Source organism: Triticum dicoccoides, chromosome 4A, assembly GCF_002162155.2.
Source record: "Triticum dicoccoides isolate Atlit2015 ecotype Zavitan chromosome 4A, WEW_v2.0, whole genome shotgun sequence".
Lineage (NCBI taxonomy): Eukaryota > Viridiplantae > Streptophyta > Magnoliopsida > Poales > Poaceae > Triticum > Triticum dicoccoides.
The window spans coordinates 534,525,605-534,532,437 of record NC_041386.1 but is presented as its reverse complement, the minus strand read 5'-3'; positions in this window follow the sequence as shown (position 1 = coordinate 534,532,437).

Below are 6,833 nucleotides of genomic sequence, written 5' to 3'. Positions count from 1 at the left end.
GCGCCGGTGCGGGCGTGCTGCTTGTCACGCCCACCGGAGAGCACCTCAAGTACGTAGTCCAGATGCACTTTCCCAAGGAGCAAGCAACCAACAATACTGCAGAGTATGAAGGATTGCTTGCCGGTCTCAGAATCGCAGCAGACCTTGGGATCAAGAAGCTCATTGTCAGGGGTGACTCACAGCTTGTCGTCCGCCAAGTGAACAAGAACTACCAGAGTCCATTGATGGAAGCATATGTTGATGAAGTGAGGAAGCTAGAAGAGCACTTTGACGGCCTACAGATGGAGCATATCCCAAGAGCTCAAAATGACATTGCTGATGGCCTGTCAAAGTGCGCCGCACTAAAGTTACCTGTGGAACCAGGGATCTTTGTGCTCAAGTTGACTCAACCATCCGTAACACCGTCAACTGGACAAAGCAAGAAGAGGAAGTTGGTTTCTGGTGACTACTTTCCGGTAGAGCTCCCCGAAGCCGCCGCCAAGAAAGTCCCCAAGATCAACATCAAGGATGCTGAGGGGCAGTCTGCTCCGGCAAGCCTTATGGTTTGTTCCGTTGAAGCAGACGCTCCCGACAAGTTTTGCTCCGGCAAGCTTTCCGGGGAACATCAAGCTCCGGCAGGGCCGCAAGTCCTTGCCGTTGAAGCGGATGTTCCCGCAGCAGCAGATGTGCCTTTAGTCCTTGTTGTCGAGCCACAAGCTCCAGCATGGGCACAGCAGATTGTCCATTTCTTTCAGACAGGAGAACTTCCCGAAGAGCAAGAAGAAGCGGAAAAAGTAGCCCGGCAGTCAAGTATGTACCAGTTTGTCGATAGCATACTGTACAGAAGAAGACTCAACGGTGTGAAATTGAAGTGTATTTGCCGGGAAGATGGACAAAAGCTGTTGGCAGAGATACATGGAGGCATATGTGGCCACCACATTGGCGCAAGAGCACTTGCCAGCAAAGCTTTTCGGCAAGGTTTCTTTTGGCCGACAGCCCTCCAGGATGCAACTACACAAGTAACCAAGTGTGAAGCGTGCCAGTTCCACTCCAAACAGATACACCAGCCAGCTCAAGCTCTCCAGACGATCCCTTTATCCTGGCCATTTTCGGTCTGGGGGCTCGATATCCTTGGCCCTTTCCCCCGAGCTGTCGGGGGCTTTGAGTACTTGTACGTCGCAATCAACAAGTTCACAAAGTGGCCGGAAGTGCAACCAGTGAGGAAGGTGACAACACAGTCAGCAGTCAAGTTCTTCAGGTCAATTGTTTGCCATTTCGGGATCCCTAACAGGATCATCACCGACAACGGCACACAATTCACGAGTCGCACCTTCATGCAGTACGTCCAAGACCTTGGCGCCAAGGTCTGCTTCGCTTCTATTGCTCATCCGAGAAGCAACGGTCAAGCAGAGAGGGCAAATGCTGAAGTGCTGCTCGGGCTCAAGACCAGAACTTTCGACAGGCTGCGCAAGTGCGGAAGAAACTGGATTGAGGAGCTGCTGGTGGTTCTTTGGTCGATCAGAACGACGCCAAATCGAGCCACTGGCCAGACGCCTTTCGCTCTAGTCTATGGAGCAGAGGCAGTTCTCCCCACGGAACTCGTATACGGATCGCCTCGAGTGTTCGCTTATGATGAGCTTGAGCAAGAACAGCTGCGGCAAGACGACGCGCTGCTCCTTGAGGAAGATCGTCTTCAGGCTGCTGTACGAGCTGCTCGATACCAGCAAGGTTTGCGCCGCTACCATAGCCGCAAAGTTAAGGCCAGAAGCTTCGAGGAAGGCGACCTTGTTCTTCGGCGCGTTTAGTCCGCCTAGAATTCCAACAAGTTGACGCCGAAGTGGGAAGGCCCTTATCGGGTGAAACGAGTCACAAGGCCCGGCGCTGTCTGCCTTGAGACCGAAGATGGCATTCCGGTGAGCAACTCCTGGAACATAGAACATCTTCGTAAGTTTTTCCCGTAGGGCGCGGTTGCCGGAACCCGTTCCGGCAACCACCTTTTGTACAAGTCTTGCCGCTGTTGCATGTAATCCTTTGTACAAAGCCGGGCGCAGATCCCGTGCATAAATAGAACCCCATGTGCTCCGCACAACTTGTCCATTTCATGCATTAGTTTCTTTCTTGCATGCGTTATCTGACACTTTGTGCAGCACCTACATCCGGTAAGCAATAACGAGCCGAAGGGCTCCATATCATTATTTTCTCTTATTTCTTCTTTTCAACAAAGGAAAAGAAGGTTCCATCGCACACAAGTTTGTCGGGGGGGAAGGAGAAGATTGTGGTATGGACCAGGCGTCGTTCAAGCAAAGTTTTGCCTTGCCGGGAAGCAAACGACAGAAAAGCTAAGTTGCCAAAGTTTGAGCAATCAGTTTTTAAATTTTTGAGTTATCTTCCTCGAACGACCCTGCTTTGTATGGAAAACCTGTGCGCGGAGGAACAAACTCGTGGCTAGTTGCGCCCTTACTTTGTTTCGAGTCCGCTCAACAACTTAAGTGTGCTGCATCTAGTCGCGACAAGGTTTCTTGTCGGAAGCAGCGCCGCCAGCAGGCTGCTGACGTTCCGCACTCAGCGCTCGCGGCTCGGGTGCCTGCGCCGGCAAGTTCCCTAGAAGCGTAGGGTAAAAACATACAAAGGAAGGAATCTAGTAGAGGAAATAACATAGCAATTGATAACAGAAATAAAGTTATATTACAAGATAACTTGTCGCAGCTCTAACAGACTGTTTTCATAACATGATTAGCAGCGACAAGGGAAAAGAAGAAATGGGCGGCATAGTCTACACGATCACCCTCAACCCTCTTGATCTCGCTCACCTTGTCCACAATGAGTGCGACAAGGGCCTTGAGTGCGTCCCGATCGGGATCTGGCGACAAGGACTTGAGGACGTTGGTGAAGCTGAGGCCTGGATTGCAGAAGGCCACCTTCACCAGCACCTTCTGGGGAACTCCGGCGCAGATTTTGCGCGACTCGTCGGCCAGCTGCTTTGGGATCCTCTCCCGGAGCCGCTGGAGTGCCGTCGCCACGCCCTTGAAGAACAGGCTGAGCTTGGCGCTGGGTTGGAGATTCTCGTCGGAGGGATACCCAAAGTCCTCCATCCCCAGCTGCGCCAGCTCCTCGTCGATGATTGCGGTAATATTCACCAGACCCTCGGTCCAGTGCTCCACAGTATCTCTGAATGAGTTCTGGGTAACTGCGATGCTCTCCAGCAGCGCCTTGTCAGCCTTGACCTTCTCCGACAAGGTCTTCTCCCGCTCCTTGGCGTTGTCCAGCGTCTGCATCAGCGTGGCCAGCTTCAACTTCAGGTCTGCATTGGAATCCTTGGCGGCGTTGAGCTCCTTGCCCCTCTCAGCGAGAAGCCCTTGCAGCTCACCGTGGGCGGCAGCATCCTTCTCACGCTCACGCTTGAGTGCGGCAAGCTCCTCGCCGCTCTTCCCGATGTTGGCCTCCAGATGCGCCACCTTCTCCTCCAGCTCTTTCTTGGCGGCCTTTGCGATTGCGGCAGCGTCCTTTGCTTCCTTGAGCGCCCCACCAAGTTCTTGCTCGCGCTCGGCGAGCTCCTCCTCGTAGCTGTCGAGGTTGGCCTTCCGCTGCACCAATTCGCCTTCTCGCACGGACTGCTTCTCGGCGGCCAGCCTTTGTTCCTCCTCAGCTTCAGCCTTCTCGAGAAGGAAGGCCGTGCGCTCCTCGGCGAGTCGCTTCCGCTCCTGTTCCTGGGACCGGAGAGCTTCTTGATTGTGGCCCCGGAGCTCCTCCACGCGCTTCTCCATATCAACTCCCGCCTTCGCGACAAGCGCTTCCCGGGAAGCCAGCTTGGCTTGCCGTGTGCGGTAGAGTGACAGGAGCTTCCGCAGCAGCTGCTCCTCCTCAGGCTCACCACTGCTGCTGCTGGGCGCGTCGACCAACGACAGTCCAGCGGAGGCGAGCACCTCCTCATCGAAAGTTTCCCCCTCGACCGGCGCCCTGGAGCTCGACGCCCAGGGTAGCTTGATGAAGATATCGTCGCCGGCCTTCAAGTAGGCGCCGGGCTGGGGCTCCTCGGAGCCCGGCTCCGCAGCAGCGGCAGAGGGATCGGTGGTCTGCGCAGCGCCTGGCGCTCCTACGGCCTCAGGGTCGTCAGTGTGATCGCCCGACCCCTCGCCGGCTTCTGCGGCGGCAGCCTTGGCGGCATCCTCGCCGGCGGTCTCATCAGCACCGGCCCCTTCTTCATTGGCAGCGGCGTCGTTAGTGCTGCCATGCGTGCCTTCCTCGCCGGCGCCCTCTGTCTCCATTGGCTCGGCAGCAGATGGGTCTGAAGAATGAAGAAGGGAGAAAGATCAATCAAAAATCCAAGAGAAGAAAATCAGAAGAAGAAGAACCCAAGGGAAAGTTTTTGGACAAGTGAATTACCCGTGCCAAGATCTGCAGTTGCGGTCTCGGCCGCCGCAGGATCGACGGTGTTGTCCCTTGCCGGAGAGTTCTCCCTTGCCGGAGAGCGCTCCCTTACCGGGGACTCCTCCCTTGGCGGCGTAGTCGAAGCAGATGGCACTTCGGGACCAGCTTCCGGGCGCTCCTGATGTGGCTGCTCTGCTCCTACACAAATCAACAAGCAAGATATCAACAAAGGAAAAAGCACTCATGCGCGTCTGACAGCAGAAAGCTAACTACGAACTTACGCTGGGGGCTGCGCTGGGGGCTGCTTTGAGGAGTGGTTTCCGGGTCCGTCAAGGTGGTCTCGGACCCACCCCCTGCTGACACAGTGGGGTCATCTTCGATGACAATCACCGCGGCCTTGGCCCTCTTCGCCGCTCTCTGGGCCAGCGTCCTGAAAAGAAAGGAGTTCAGATTGAAGCAAGTCAGATACAAGATAAAAACAGCAAGATTGAAGAACTACAAGAGCACCAAAGAAACTTACTCTTCTTCCTCCTCGTCGGAGCTGAGCGCGGAAAGATCGAAGTCCGGCTCCCCTCCGGTGCGGCGAGGCGGAGGAGTAGGATCCCTTGCCCGCTTGGCGGGGGCAGTGGCGGTGGCCCGGGAAGATCCCGCTCCAGTTACCGCTGCTGCGTGAGGCGCTCCCGCGGCAACATTGCTTGCCGCGGTAGAGCGTGTCGCACGGCTCGGCGGCTGTTGAGCCGGCTGCCACCCCGCTACGTCCGCGGCCCTGCGAAGACGCCTTCTTGGCGGGGCCGGGGGCTCCGCCTGCGGCAAGCTTTCTGAAGGCTCGGGCTCTTCCTCGCCGGCCTCGCTCAGCTCAGCTTCAGAGCTGGCAGACTCTTCCTCGCCAATGAACTCCGCGCGCTCGGCGAGGTTTGCCGCCTCTGCCGCCTCCGCCTCCTCCAAAGTGAACCCGAACGCGCCCGCGGCAGCTGCGGCCGCAGCCTCTTCCGCCCTAGTGGCGATGCGCTGCAGCTCCTCGTCGGTGGTGTCATGGGTGAGGCTCTTCTGCTCGTCAGCGCGGACCGGCACTTCTTCCAAGTTGTCGAAGAACGCTTGCATGACGTCATCCGCAGGCTCTTGCCAAGTTGGAACGATTCCATGTGAATCGCACAACGGCATCATGGCGTGGATCCGGTCAAGCGAAGAATTATTGCACAATGGGACGACGCCCCTCGGCAGCGTGAATGGGTGCTGGGGATCGCGTTTGAACAACTCCAGGAGCATTGCATCCAGCTCCAAGACGGTGAAGTTGTAGTTGAGGCCCGGCCGCAGCCTCATGATGTCCGCCGAGTTCTTGAATTCCCAGGCGGGCCCCCCCTCTCCTGCAGGGGGGCGATGCGGCGGCGGAGGAAATCTGCGCCTACAGCGCCTACAGTGAGCCCGGCAAGCCTGAGGCGAAGGATCCTAGTAATGGCGATCTTCAGCCCCTCGTCTTCCTGGGCCACGTTGCTCCAGTCATTGCCATGCACTATTGGAGCTTGGCGCACGGCGGTGAAGGGCTGCGGATTCTCCTCGACGATCCAGCACCACTCTGCTCTCCACTCCTCCCACTTGCTGCGGAGCTCACCCTCCAAGTACGCCTCCTTCTTGCCGACTCTCAAGATCCAGGCGATCCCTCCGGCAAGCGGCTCTCCTCTCTCTACCCGAGGCATGAAGAAGTGGCGGAAAAGGGCAACATTGGGGTGGACTCCGACAAAGTTTTCGCACAAATGTGCGAAAATTGCCATGGTCAGAACGGCGTTGGGGGTGAAATCAAGGAGGCGGATGCCGTAGGTGTTCATGATATCGCAGAAGAACTCTGAGAAGGGCGGGCAGAGCCCGCAATAGAAGAACAACGCGAAGAATGGGTACCCGTTTGGAGCCAGTTCCGAAGCAGTGGCCGGGAGTACCCTCGTGCGCGGATGCGCACGCGTCTCCGTCGCCCAAAAGAGGTAGAAGTACTCCCTCAGCTCCTTCGCGCCGAGCTGGGGGGAGAAGATCGCCCGCTCCTTCCGCAGCGCCACGAGCCGCTGCGCCTCGGCCGACTTCACGCCCTTTCCCTTGTCGGCTTTCGGAGCCATGGCGGAGGTGGTGGGGGAGGTCGACGGCGTTGGTGATGCTGGTGGCAATGAGGGGCGGAGCGCTGCTCTCTCGGCTTCGAGAAGAAGGGGGGAGCGGCGGAGGTTCGTGAAGATGGAGTAGTAGCAACTAGCGAGGGGGAACGAACTGCCCCTGTTTCCTCTGCTTATAAAGAGGGACGGGGCGGACGTTTCGCCCTTCCGAATAAAGAACCACCCACGATCTCTCCCATGACGCCGCATTCGACGCGTGCTGTTAGGGGGGAGCGCGGTGGATACAGAGCGAGATTCGGCGTGGCCCAGTCCGCGTGTGCCCGTGCCCTGTCTTGGGCCTGGCCCAACAGCGCTCGGCACCGTGTCTGGCCCAGGCCCGGGGGCTCCTGTCGG